Genomic DNA, 12,263 nt, shown 5'->3' on the forward strand with positions numbered 1-12,263 from the left:
CCTCTCTTAGTTGTGACTATATGCTTACTACTACTTTTCAGGATTAGGATATACTTCAGGAAGATATCTTGCTTTACATTCTTTTGTTATTTTCCTTATAAATGCTATTCAAATATAGAGCTAAGGGAAAAGTCAGATATGAATTCTGAGTCACTAAGGGGAACCATCTGAATGTAAATTTCATGGTACCATTGAAAACTGCAGATCTTGATCGTGACTCTTGCTAACACCAATATTGCCCCTGAGAAATGGGCACCCATTAATAATTACTATTCTAAGCACACGGAAGCACCTGAGAAATCTGCTTTAGCCATGATATGTTTAACTACAAAGGGTGATGGCATACATATGTATGTGTAATTATTTCCTACATATGATGCATTTAAAAACTGGCTAAAATTTATGTTGTCTAGTCTTGATAGGAACTGAGAATAATTAAACAATTAAAACAAAAGGCAAACTAGTTTAATACTAGTGACTTGCCAAACGGCTCACTTTTGAATAGGTATCATTCACCAGAAAACAAAACGCTGTTATTTGGGCTTTGGTTCCAGCACAGTGCCTAGTAGGCTCTTAATATTAGAAATGGACAGAATAAAATGAATGAATGAAAGTATCTGGAATGTTTATTTGAACATGTGAACCAAATTTTTAATAGATGATCATATGTGCTTTCTTTAAAAATCTGTAAAATTTATATCAAACCTCATACTTTATTAAAAGTTTTCATGATTAAATTATTGCCCTATCTACTCATGCTGCTTTTAATATTGCCTTTTCATGTAGCTATGGCAACCTCTTTGGTATCTATACCTCAGGTTCTTATCTCTGCTTCCACAATGGTCACTTCCCTCTGCATCATTCATAATAGAAATCATCTGAAGGCTCAGGCAGTCTTGGGATGGGATTATATTTTTAATGTCCTTTCTGTTATAGGCTGAGTTGCATACCTCTGAAATCCATATGTTGAAATCCTAACCTCCGGTACCTCAGTATGTGGCTGTATTTGGAGTCAAGGTCTTAAAAGATATGTGTGCTCTATGGATATGCTAAGTAGCTTCAGTCATGTACGACTCTTTGTGATGCTATGGACTGTAGCCCACCAGGCTCCTCTGTCCGTGGGATTCTCCAGGCAAGAATATTGGAGTGGGTTGCCTGGCCCTCTTCCAGGGCATCTTCCTGACCCAGGGATCGAACCCTCAACTCTTACATCTCCTACATTGGCAGGCGGTTTCTTTACCACTAGCGCCACCTGGGAAGCCCATCTTTAAAGAGGTAATTAGGTTCAAATGAGATCCATCCTAAAGGAAATCACTTCTGAATATTCATTGGAAGGACTGAGGCTGAAGCTGAAACTCCAATATTTTGGCCACCTAACGCGAAGAACTGACTCATTGGAAAAGACCTTGATGCTGGGAAAGATTGAAGGATATGGTGGAGAAGGGGACAACAGAGGATGAGATGGTTGGATGGCATCACTGACTCAATGGACATGAATTTGAGTAAGCTCCGGGAGTTGCTGATGGACAGGGAAGCCTGGCGTGCTGCAGTCCATGGGGTCAAAAAGAGTTGGACAAGACTGAGGGACTGAACTGGACTGAGATCATTAGGGATGGACCCACATCCAATTCAACTAGTATTCTTAAAGGAAGAGGAAATTCAGACACAGACATACACTGAAGGAAGACCATGTGAAAACACAGGTCAAAAAATGGACACCTACAAGCTAAGGCGAGAGGTCTCAGAAGAAACCAACCCTTGATCTCGTTGCAGCCTCTGAAATTGTGAGAAAATAATTTTATGCTATTTAAGTTATCCAGCTTGTGGTATTTTGTTATGGCAACCTTAGCAAGCTAATACAACTCCCTTAATTTTCTAAATTGTTACTCTTCCTTTCCAAATATCCTTAGCCCTGGAAAGTTTGAGATACATCCTAAGCTTCACATTATATGCAAAGCTTCAAGTTTGTTTGCTTCCTCTGCACCTCTTAGACCACATAAATCTGACCATGTGATTTTTTCCAGACTACCTCCTTCTCTGTTATTAACAGCTGTATATTTCCTAGTTTTTGCAACACATCAAATAGGAGATCTTTCAGAAAACTTCTATAAATCAAAATGGTATTTATTCTAGTTTTAGCTGTATCATCTGAAGAAGATTTTCCACCTGTGGCATGTACCCGTAGTATCATTTAAAATGCAACTTGGAGAGAAAACACCAATAAATCTAGATTGATTCGCAGTGTGAATATGCATAGATTTATACATTATTTTTTTTTCTGCCTTATCAGCTTACCCATTCTGACACTCCATAGCAATGCAGAAATACTCAGATACTGAAACAGAAACGATTGAAACTTTGTATTTGGCATGAGATCAAGTGTCCACTAAGATTCAGTTTTAGGGTGTGAGAAATCAGGTTCAGCTTAGTGAAGTAGCAGCCACCCAAATGCTAGAAAGAGCTGAGGAAGCCCAGGGAAGCCTCTTTGTCTTCCAAATTGCTCCTCAACTCACAGTCAGGACTAGAAAGACTATTGCTTGAGAATCTACGTTTTATGTCAAGAAAATTTTCAATCATTAAAAACTTTAAAAAAGAAATTTTGCCTAGAGGAGCTGAGCAGTATTTGTCCTAGGATGGTAGGTGTGATGAAAGTGACTTTGTTTAAGATTATCTTTAGTTTGACAAATTTGAAAAACAAAGGAAACAATGTTTTTCTTTGGATAATGTTAGTAGCTACTTGAGATCATTCCCAAATTAAAGATGAAAAGCAGTAAGTCTCTGGGAATTTGGATGATAAACTTGGACCTAATGTGCCACTGAGTTTAAAGGGGAAAATATGATGATGGGCATGTCATGCTCTGTGCATTGAGTAAATTCTAAAGGCTTCCTGTGAGGGCAATGTGCACTCTGCACCATACAATCATACTTAATGAGAAATCATACTTTAATGTACAATTGTGAATGACATGATTACTCAGATAGTCTTGGAAGTCTGCAATTTATCATGTTTCTACAGAAAGAATATGCATGTACAGATATATTCCTTGTCATCCCATTCATCATAAATCTCTGTTAATAGGCACTTCTGATGTATTGATAATGAAAGGATGACTAGTGTTTCTAATACTGACACCAAGGCATGACAAAATTCTTAAATGTTTTTGAATCTTCACAGAGAATAAACTGTATTTCTCATGATCCAAATTTATTTTAATCATAGAATAATTCTCTGGAAAGTGGTAATTTGTATATGGTATGATACATGTGTTCAACACATCAAAAGAAAAATTAGAGACTTTGGAATCAAACCCCTGATTTATGTCACGGCTCTTCATTTGCTAGCCCTGTGATTTCAGAAGGGTTATGTAATATCACTTACTCTTGGTCTTTGTATCTGAAAAATGGCTAAACAATACCTACCTTACAGTGAGGTGAGGACTAAATGATATAAAAATACATTGGACCATGCTTTCTATTCACAGTTGTTTGAAAATGTTTAATTCCAGTCTCCCTGGTACAATACATTAATCAAAACACCCTATCTGCTGACCATGTCAGCTAAAGAATTTACCATGTATGTTAACAGATTTAAGGGCTTGGAGAAAAGATGATAATGAGAATAGTAGGAGAGTGTGTTCCTGGTGGGTGGTGCTGCCTTTTACCTAGGCTTGTTTTCAGGGTGCTGGCTGCTGTGGATTTAATTTGCAGGCTTATTTTCTTTAGGATAATGAATTTTTATTTAAATTTGGTGAATTTCCTTTGAGCTCCTTTTAAGTCATCTGAACACAGGAAACACTTTTTCATGCTTTTAGAGTTTTTCTGATTGACTTTGTTCTCCAAAAAGGGCTGATTTTAATATTCTAAGTGATAGAAAGTGCCTTGACACGATTGAAGCAATTTAATTAGTAAATCCGGAAATTATAAAGGATTGGAAATCACACCCTCCATGCTTTTCATAAAACAGAATAGTGAAACTTCTGATAGGTGCATACCATTAGTTGAAAGAATTCTGTACCACCACATATGGAGAGAAATGAAGAAATTGAGAGAACTTTGCAAGAGCCCTACTAAGGGAATCACATGAATAGACAATTATGTGATCAGTATATTTCATGGATCAAAACTTCTGAGGCCATCATAATTTATATAAAATAGGTGTTGAGTATTTAATGATGCAAAGTAATCAAAACCACACATGGACATTCAACATTTTAACAGGAAAATAGGACTAGAATAATTGTTTGGCGGCAGGAGGAGAAGGGGACGACAGAGTATGGGATGGCTAGATGGCATCACTGACTCGATGGACGTGAGTCTGGGTGAACTCCGGGAGTTGGTGATGGACAGGGAGGCCTGGTGTGCTGTGATTCAGGGGGTCGCAAAGAGTCGGACACGACTGAGCGACTGAACTGAACTGAGTCTAATTTTTTAATTAGTTGACCTCAGAGTATCTTAATACTGGGGTAAGTAATGTACAAAGGATCATTAAATGTTGTAGCTAATAGGATTTTTAATGTCAGACTGTCCATCTCATAATAGTGTGTGAATTATTTCTAGTCAGTTTACCATGAGTACTCTGCTCTAGTATGTCATCACTAAACAGGGAACATTGCTATAACTGCTAGGCATAAACATAACAACATGTTCGACTGTAAAACTATCTACAGTATATAAATACTGATGCTGTACTCAAAAGCACCATCATTTTTTATTGCTTTGGTAATAGAGTGTTCCAGAGAGACATGTATATGGATGATTAGTGATTGGTGGATTTTGTGCTGGTACTCTCAAATGTTTAAGAGCAATCTTGATCACTAGCAGTTGGAGGAATCGAAGAGCAGCTGATTCCTCTTTAGAAAGCAAATTATAGGGTCAACCTCTGATAATGTTTTATCCTAAATCATAGATAGCAATAAGAATATCAAGTACATTTCAAACATAGTAGATAAAATCAGGGTAGTATTATAGGAATTATAATGTAATTTATACTCATGATAGTTTACAAAAAATTTTGTTATTGGATAATCTACATATTTTTTCAGTGTTATTTTCAATGGTACTTCAAGTTAGTAATGAGCTATAGTTGTTAATAACATTTTTGAAAATGTAACTGAGGTTGATTTCTAGGTAAGCTGAAGAGAAATCTGGCAATCTGGCTTTGTTTTCACATATGAAACAACACTTGGAAGCTAAAAAGTTTAACCAGAGGAAATTAAGCATATGAATGGGGTTAACAATCAGAAGAAAATCATACTGGTGAGGATATGCTGTATTAGGTCTTGACTCAGTTCTCATCCGCTGTGGTATTTCCATAGTTTCATCTTTTGCACTAAATTGACTTTGTAAAATGTGAGTATTTGGGGATGGAGAATCTTTCAGAGAAGGTCTGAAATGGGTGGATCAGTTCTAAGAGTTGAGTAAGGCGTATGAGTCACAATCCAACTCACAGGTTGTGGTGAGGTCAAGTAGACTTTTATGATATGCCTGCAGATAATCTTTTATGTTTCTGTTGTATGCTGATGAGGGCTGGTACATGATTTGCTCATTCGAAGGGTCATTTTTAGTGTCATCTGAGCAGAAAATTCCTTTTAGCCATCATTTATGTTCAGAGGTGCCACATTCTATACCCAGTCTCATAATATATGAAAATTATGACCCAATTACATTATTACTAATATTGGAAGAAGGCAACTTTTGTCCTGTTACCAGTGTTTCAAGCTTTGATATCTTTCTGGTAATTGCTAAAAATCTCAGTTGTTGTCAAGATGTATAGGCCAACTACTCTGACTGTTCTTTGTAGTAGTGAAGTTTTCCAAAATTGGCAAAATAATATGTGTCATTTTCCCAAATTTCAAAAAGAATATTGATTTTTTGGGGCAGAGTAGCAAATAATGCAGAAATCTTTTAAGCATATTGAGTATAAGGCCACTATAGAACCTACCTCTAAATCACTGTATAAATTTTGGGGAACTCACATTGAAAATAAAGGGTTACAATCTGTGCATGCCATTATTAGAATCTTTGCTGTGAAATTAAATTCACTTTAACATATAGCTATAATTCCATTAATAAAGATTTGGGATGGCACATATGGTTTGCCTAGAGCTGGTTGTTTCATTTCTTTCTTTTTTATTTTTTTAAAGTTTGCAATGAGCCCTAAAGCCCTAATTTGCTTCAGCTGCTGTAAATTGGTTTTCAGTAATTTTCATATCTTCTTCAACTTGCATTGACATCTGTAAATATAAGGGAACATATTAAATCCTTAGTCATATTTGTGGAGCTCACGATCTGCTAGAAGTTTGTGTCAAAGATATTTCTGGCATTATGCAATAGAAAACAAGATCCAAGTGGGAATAAACATTGTCCATTTAGGAAGAGATCAGTTTCAGAGAAATAGACTCTATTTTATGTACTACAGTGCAATTATGAGACATACGATGTTCCATGAAATGTCTTTATGTTGTTTTCTTAGAGGCCTGAGGGCACTAAAATGACATGTAGGAAAAGAGAAGAGCATAGCCTCTTCGTGAGAACTCAGGGGCAGAGTTAACTGTCAGCAAAGCTATGAAGTAAGATAGTATTTATTCTTGGCACCCTCTGACTTCTTTTTTTAGTGCCCCATTTCTCTAAGTGTTCTCTTTTCTGCTTTCAGCTCCAATCAGTTGAGGGCCACTAAGATTAGCTGAAAATGGTTTACATTGCCTTTTTGAAGGGGCATGTGCAATATGGTTAAAGAGTTTTGATGACCAAAAGTCTTCAAATAGAAAAAGGATGAATTTCTAATGGTGGAATTTCAAACTTTATGCTGAACACATAGGCAGAGAGGGAGAGAACTGTCAGATGAAATCACACTCCAATGGGCCATACCCACGAGGAACCCGGCACACATGCTCTAGAATAGGCACAGCTAACTGAGGGAATCTGGAGAAGGAAATGGCAACCCACTCCAGTGTTCTTGCCTGGAGAATCCCAGCAACGGGGGAGTTGGTGGGCTGCCGTCTAAGGGGTCGCACAGAGTTGGACACGACTGAAGCGACTTAGCAGCAGCAGCAGCAGCAACTGAGGGAATCAAAGAGTTTGCTTTTTCTGTGCTGATTGTGGTGGATCTCAGGTGGGGTGACTAGGTAATTTATCACACAATTTCTGAAAGCCTGGCCATCTTTGTCCACCTGGATTTAACTCTAAGGGCCATTTAAGACCCAGAGACCCCATGGAGGTTGGTTAGCCCTGCATCATAGGCTGACTTCTCTCTCTACCCACATATGCTTTTGACCAGTCCCTTCACTGTCTGCCACTCCTTAATAAACATCCTGCACACTAAACTCTGTTTCCAAATAGGCTTCCTGGAGAACTAAGCTGCCATGGACAAGAAATTGACCTGTCTACTCAGAAATTCTATTGTTTTCTTAAAGTCTGAGGTGGTGGCTGACAATGGGAGCACTCAGCATGGGGCAAGGAATGCTGTGAAGACAGACTTCCAGCAGCTCAGATAGAGGGCTCAGGAGAAAAAGTGAGGATGCTGTGCAGTCCATTTAGAAAGACAGGGAACATGCTCTGGAACCAGACTTTATAGATTAAAAAACTGGCTCTGTCACTTATCTGGTTACTGGGTGAGTTATTTAACTTCTCAGTGCCTCAATGTCCTCATTAGTACAATAGACATAATAATGATGATGATTTGAGGTTTGAATTAATTAAAAGGGATTTATAATGGTCCCTGGCATAGAGGAAGTGCTAAATAAAAGTCTGCCAATATTCAACATTGTTATTTCTTTCTAACGATTCAAACTAGGAAGAGTTCTACAGGAGGAGAGCAATTCCTAGGGGGTAGTTGAGATTCCTGAGCTTTCTTTTTTTCTTGTTGCTGCAAGTAAATCACTCACAAATTGCTATTTAAATCAGTAGATGTTGGAGACACCTTATGAGGATACAGTGCTGATAACCCTGATGCTTTTCTCAATAGCTACTGCTAGTTATTGATAGTGCTTTTGTGTTGACTTAACCACAAATCTGTGCTAGAAATAGGAAAATCAATTAATGAAAATGCTGTATTTTACTTCTGGTTCTCTTAGGCTCATTTCAAAAGATTCAGGAGACTTGTGAATGCATGTTGTTTTCTTTTTTTAAAAGCTGAAGTCCATGTTTTAATCAGATTCCCTCAAATTTTACCCAATGTCCTTTTTGCACTCTAGAATCTCATCCATTATACTACATGCATTTAGTCATTTTGTCTCCTTAGGTTCCTCTTGACTGTGACTGTCTGTTTCTCAGACTTTCCTTGTTTTTGATGACCTTGACAGTTTTGAGGAGTGCTGGTCAGGTATTTTGTAGATTGTCCCTTAACTGGGATTTGTCTGATGGTGTTCTCATGATTAGACTGAAGTTATGGGATTTTAGGAAGAAGACCACAGAGGTAAAGTGCCATTCTCAACACATCATTTTTCAGAGCGTGTCTCAAAAGGGAATACTACCAGGACAACTCATCATTCTTTATATTGACCTTGATTACCTGACCTGGCAGAAGTAGTGCTTGTCAGATTTCTCCCTTGTCAAGTTCTCTTTGGTCCACTTCCCATTCTTACTCTTTAGAAGGCAGAAGTGAGGAGATATGCTTCATCTTCTTGCAGAGAAAATATCTACATAGATTAGAAATCTTCTTCATGGAGATTTGTATTTTCTCCCCCATTTATTTATTGATTCAATCATTTATTTATATTGCTATAGACTCATGGATATCTGTTCTATATTGGAGTATAATCCACAGCTACTTCATTTTTCTGCTTAAATTTGTTTTCATCTTTGACTTTTGATTTATTTTTATTTTATTTATTTTTAAAATTTATTTTAATTGGAGGCTAATTACTTTACAATATTGTGGTGGTTTTTGCCATACATTCACATGAATCAGCCATGGGTGTACATGTGTTCCCCATCCTGACCCTCTCTCCCACCTCCCTCCCTATTCCATCCCTCAAGGTCATCCCAGTGCACCAGCCCTGAGCACCCTGTCTCATGCATCAAACTTGGACTGGCAATCTATTTCACATATGGTAATATATATGTTTCATTGCTATTATCTCAAATCATCCCACCCTTGCTTCCTCCCACAGAGTCCAAAAGTCTGTTCTTTACATCTGTGTCTCTTTTGCTGCCTCACATATAGGGTCATCGTTACCATCTTTCTAAATTCCATATATATGCGTTAATATACTGTATTGGTGTTTTTCTTTCTGACTTACTTTGCTCTGTATAATAGGCTCCAGTTTCATCCACCTCATTACAACTGATTCAAATGCATTCTTTTAAATAGCTGAGTAATATTCCATTGTATATATGTACCACAGCTTTCTTATCCATTTTTTTGCCAATGGACATCTATGTTGCTTCCATGTCCTGGCTATTGCAAACAGTGCTGTGATGAACTTTGGCGTACATATGTCTCTTTCAATTCTGGTTTCTTTGGTGTGTATGCCCAGCAGTGGGATTGCTGGATCATAAGGCAGTTCTGTTTCCAGTTTTTATCTCCACACTGTTCTCCATAGTGGCTGTACTAGTCTGCATTCCCACCAATGCTGTAAGAGGGTTCCTTTTCCTTCACACCCTCTCCAGCATTTATTGTTTGTAGACTTTTTGATAGCAGCCATTCTGACCGCATGAAATGGTACCTTATTGTGGTTTTGATTTGTATGTCTCTGATAATGAGTCCTGTTGAGCATCTTCTCATGTGTTTGTTAGCTATCTGTATGTCTTCTTTGGAGAAATGTATGTTTAGTTCTTTGGCCCATTTTTTGATTGGGTTCCTTATTTTTCTGGAATTGAGCTGCAGGAGTTGCTTGTATATTTTTGAGATTAATTCTTTGTCAGTTGCTTCATTTGCTATTATTTTCTCCCATTCTGAAGGCTGTCTTTTCACTTTACTTACAGTTTCCTTCATTGTGAAAAAGCTATTAAGTTTAATTAGGTCCCATTTTTTAATTTTTGCTTTTATTTCCATTACTCTGGGAGGTGGGTCATAGAGGAGCCTGCTATGATTTACGTCAGAGAGTGTTTTGCCTATGTTTTCCTCTAAGAGTTTTATAGTTTCTGGTCTTACATTTGCATGTCATCCTTGCGCAGGGTCTTACATTTAGATCTTTAATCCATTTTGAGTTTATTTTTGTGTATGGTGTTAGAAAGTGTTCTAGTTTCATTCTTTTACAAGTGGCTGACCAATTTTCCCAGAACCACTTGTTAAAGAGATTGTCTTTTCTCCATTGTATATTCTTGCCTCCTTTGTCAAAGATAAGGTGTTCATAGGTGCATGAATTTATCTCTGGGCTTTCTATTTTGTTCCATTGATCTATATTTCTGTCTTTGTAACAGTACCATACTGTCTTGATGACTGTGGCTTTGTAGTAGAGCCTGAAGTCAGGTAGGTTGATTCCTCCAGTTCCATTCTTCTTTCTCAAGATAGCTTTGGCTATTCGAGGTTTTTTTGTATTCCCATACAAATTGTGAAATTATTTGTTTAGTTCTCTGAAAAATACCGTTGGTAGCTTGATAGGGATTGCATTGAATCTATAGGTGCTTTAGGTAGTACACTCATTTTCACAATGTTGATTCTTCTGATCCATGAACATGGTATATTTCTCCATCTATTTGTGTCATCTTTGATTTCTTTCATCAGTGTTTTATAGTTTTCCGTATATAGGTCTTTTGTTTCTTTGGGTAGATTTATTCCTAAGTATTTTATTCTTTTCATTGCAATGGTGAATGGAATTGTTTCTTTAATTTCTCTTTCTGTTTTCTCATTATTAGTGTATAGGAATGCAAGGGATTTCTGTGTGTTAATTTCATATCCTGCAACTTTACTATATTCATTGATTAGATGTAGTAATTTTCTTGTGGGGTCTTTAGGGTTTTCTATGTAGAGGATCATGTCCTCTGCAAAGAGTGAGAATTTTACTTCTTCTTTTCCAATCTGGATTCCTTTTATTTCTTTTTCTTTTCTGATTGCTGTGGCTAAAACTTCCAAAACTATGTTGAATAGTAGTAGTGAGAGTGGACATCCTTGTCTTGTTCCTGACTTTAGGGGAAATGCTTTCAATTTTTCACCATTGAGGATAATGTTTGCTGTGGGTTTATCATATGTGGCTTTTATTATGTTGAGGTATGTTCCTTCTATGCCTACTTTCTGGAGGGTTTTTTTTTTAATAATAAATGGATGCTGAATTTTGTCAAAGGCTTTCTCTGCATCTATTGAGATAATCATATGGTTTTTATCTTTCAATTTGTTAATGTGGTGTATCACATTGATTTGCAAATATTGAAGAATCCTTGCATCCCTGGGATAAAGCCCACTTGGTCATGATGTATGATCTTTTTAATATGTTGTTGGATTTTGTTTGATAGAATTCTGTTAAGGATATTTGCATCTATGTTCATCAGTGATGTTGGCCTGCAGTTTTCTTTGTTTGTAACATCTTTGTCTGGTTTTGGTATTAGGGTGATGGTGGCCTCATAGAGTCAGTTTGGAAGTTTGCCTTCCTCTGCAATTTTCTGGAAGAGTTTGAGTAGGATAGGTGTTAGCTGTTCTCTAAATTTTTGGTAGAATTCACATCTCGTCCTGGGCTTTTGTTTGTTGGAAGATTTCTGCTTACAGTTTCGATTTCTGTGCTTGTGAAGGTCTGTTAAGATTTTCTATTTCTTCCTGGTTCAGTTTTGGAAAGTTATACTTTTCTAAGAATTTTTCCATTTCTTCCAAGTTGTCAATTTTATTGGCATATAATTGCTGATAGTAGTCTCTTATGATCCTTTGTAGTTCTGTGTTGTCTGTTGTGATTTCTCCATTTTCATTTCTAATTTTGTTGATTTGATTCATCTTCCTTTGTTTCTTGATGAGTCTGGCTAATGGTTTGTCTATTTTATTTATCTTCTCAAAGAACCAGCTTTTAGCTTTGTTGATTTTGGCTATGGTCTACTTTGTTTCTTTCGCATTTATTTCTGCCCTAATTTCTTTCCTTCTACTAACCTTGGGGTGCTTCATTTCTTCTTTTTCTAGTTGCTTTAGGTGTAGAGTTAGCTTATTTATTTGATTTCTCTCCTGTTTCTTGAGGTAGGCTTGTATTGCTATGAACCTTCCCCTTAACACTGCTTTTACTGAATCCCATAGGTTTTGGGTTGTTGTGTTTTCATTTTCATTTGTTTCTATGAATATTTTGATTTGTTTTTTGATTTCTTCTGTGATATGTTGGTTATTCAGAAGTATGTTGTTTAGCCTCCAT

General features: G+C 36.9%; 1 long non-coding RNA gene across 1 annotated transcript in view; it reads left to right on the top strand.

Annotated features, from left to right (window-relative positions):
* The first annotated feature begins 403 nt into the window (after positions 1–403).
* LOC129655175 (uncharacterized) overlaps positions 404–12,263 on the top strand; it is a 60,200-nt gene continuing 48,340 nt past the window's right edge. Inside the window, exon 1 of the long non-coding RNA XR_008715796.1 lies at positions 404–1,784. This is a non-coding gene — a long non-coding RNA (uncharacterized LOC129655175). The remainder of the gene's footprint in view (positions 1,785–12,263) is intronic.

Source organism: Bubalus kerabau, chromosome 6 (assembly GCF_029407905.1).
Source record: "Bubalus kerabau isolate K-KA32 ecotype Philippines breed swamp buffalo chromosome 6, PCC_UOA_SB_1v2, whole genome shotgun sequence".
NCBI lineage: Eukaryota > Metazoa > Chordata > Mammalia > Artiodactyla > Bovidae > Bubalus > Bubalus kerabau.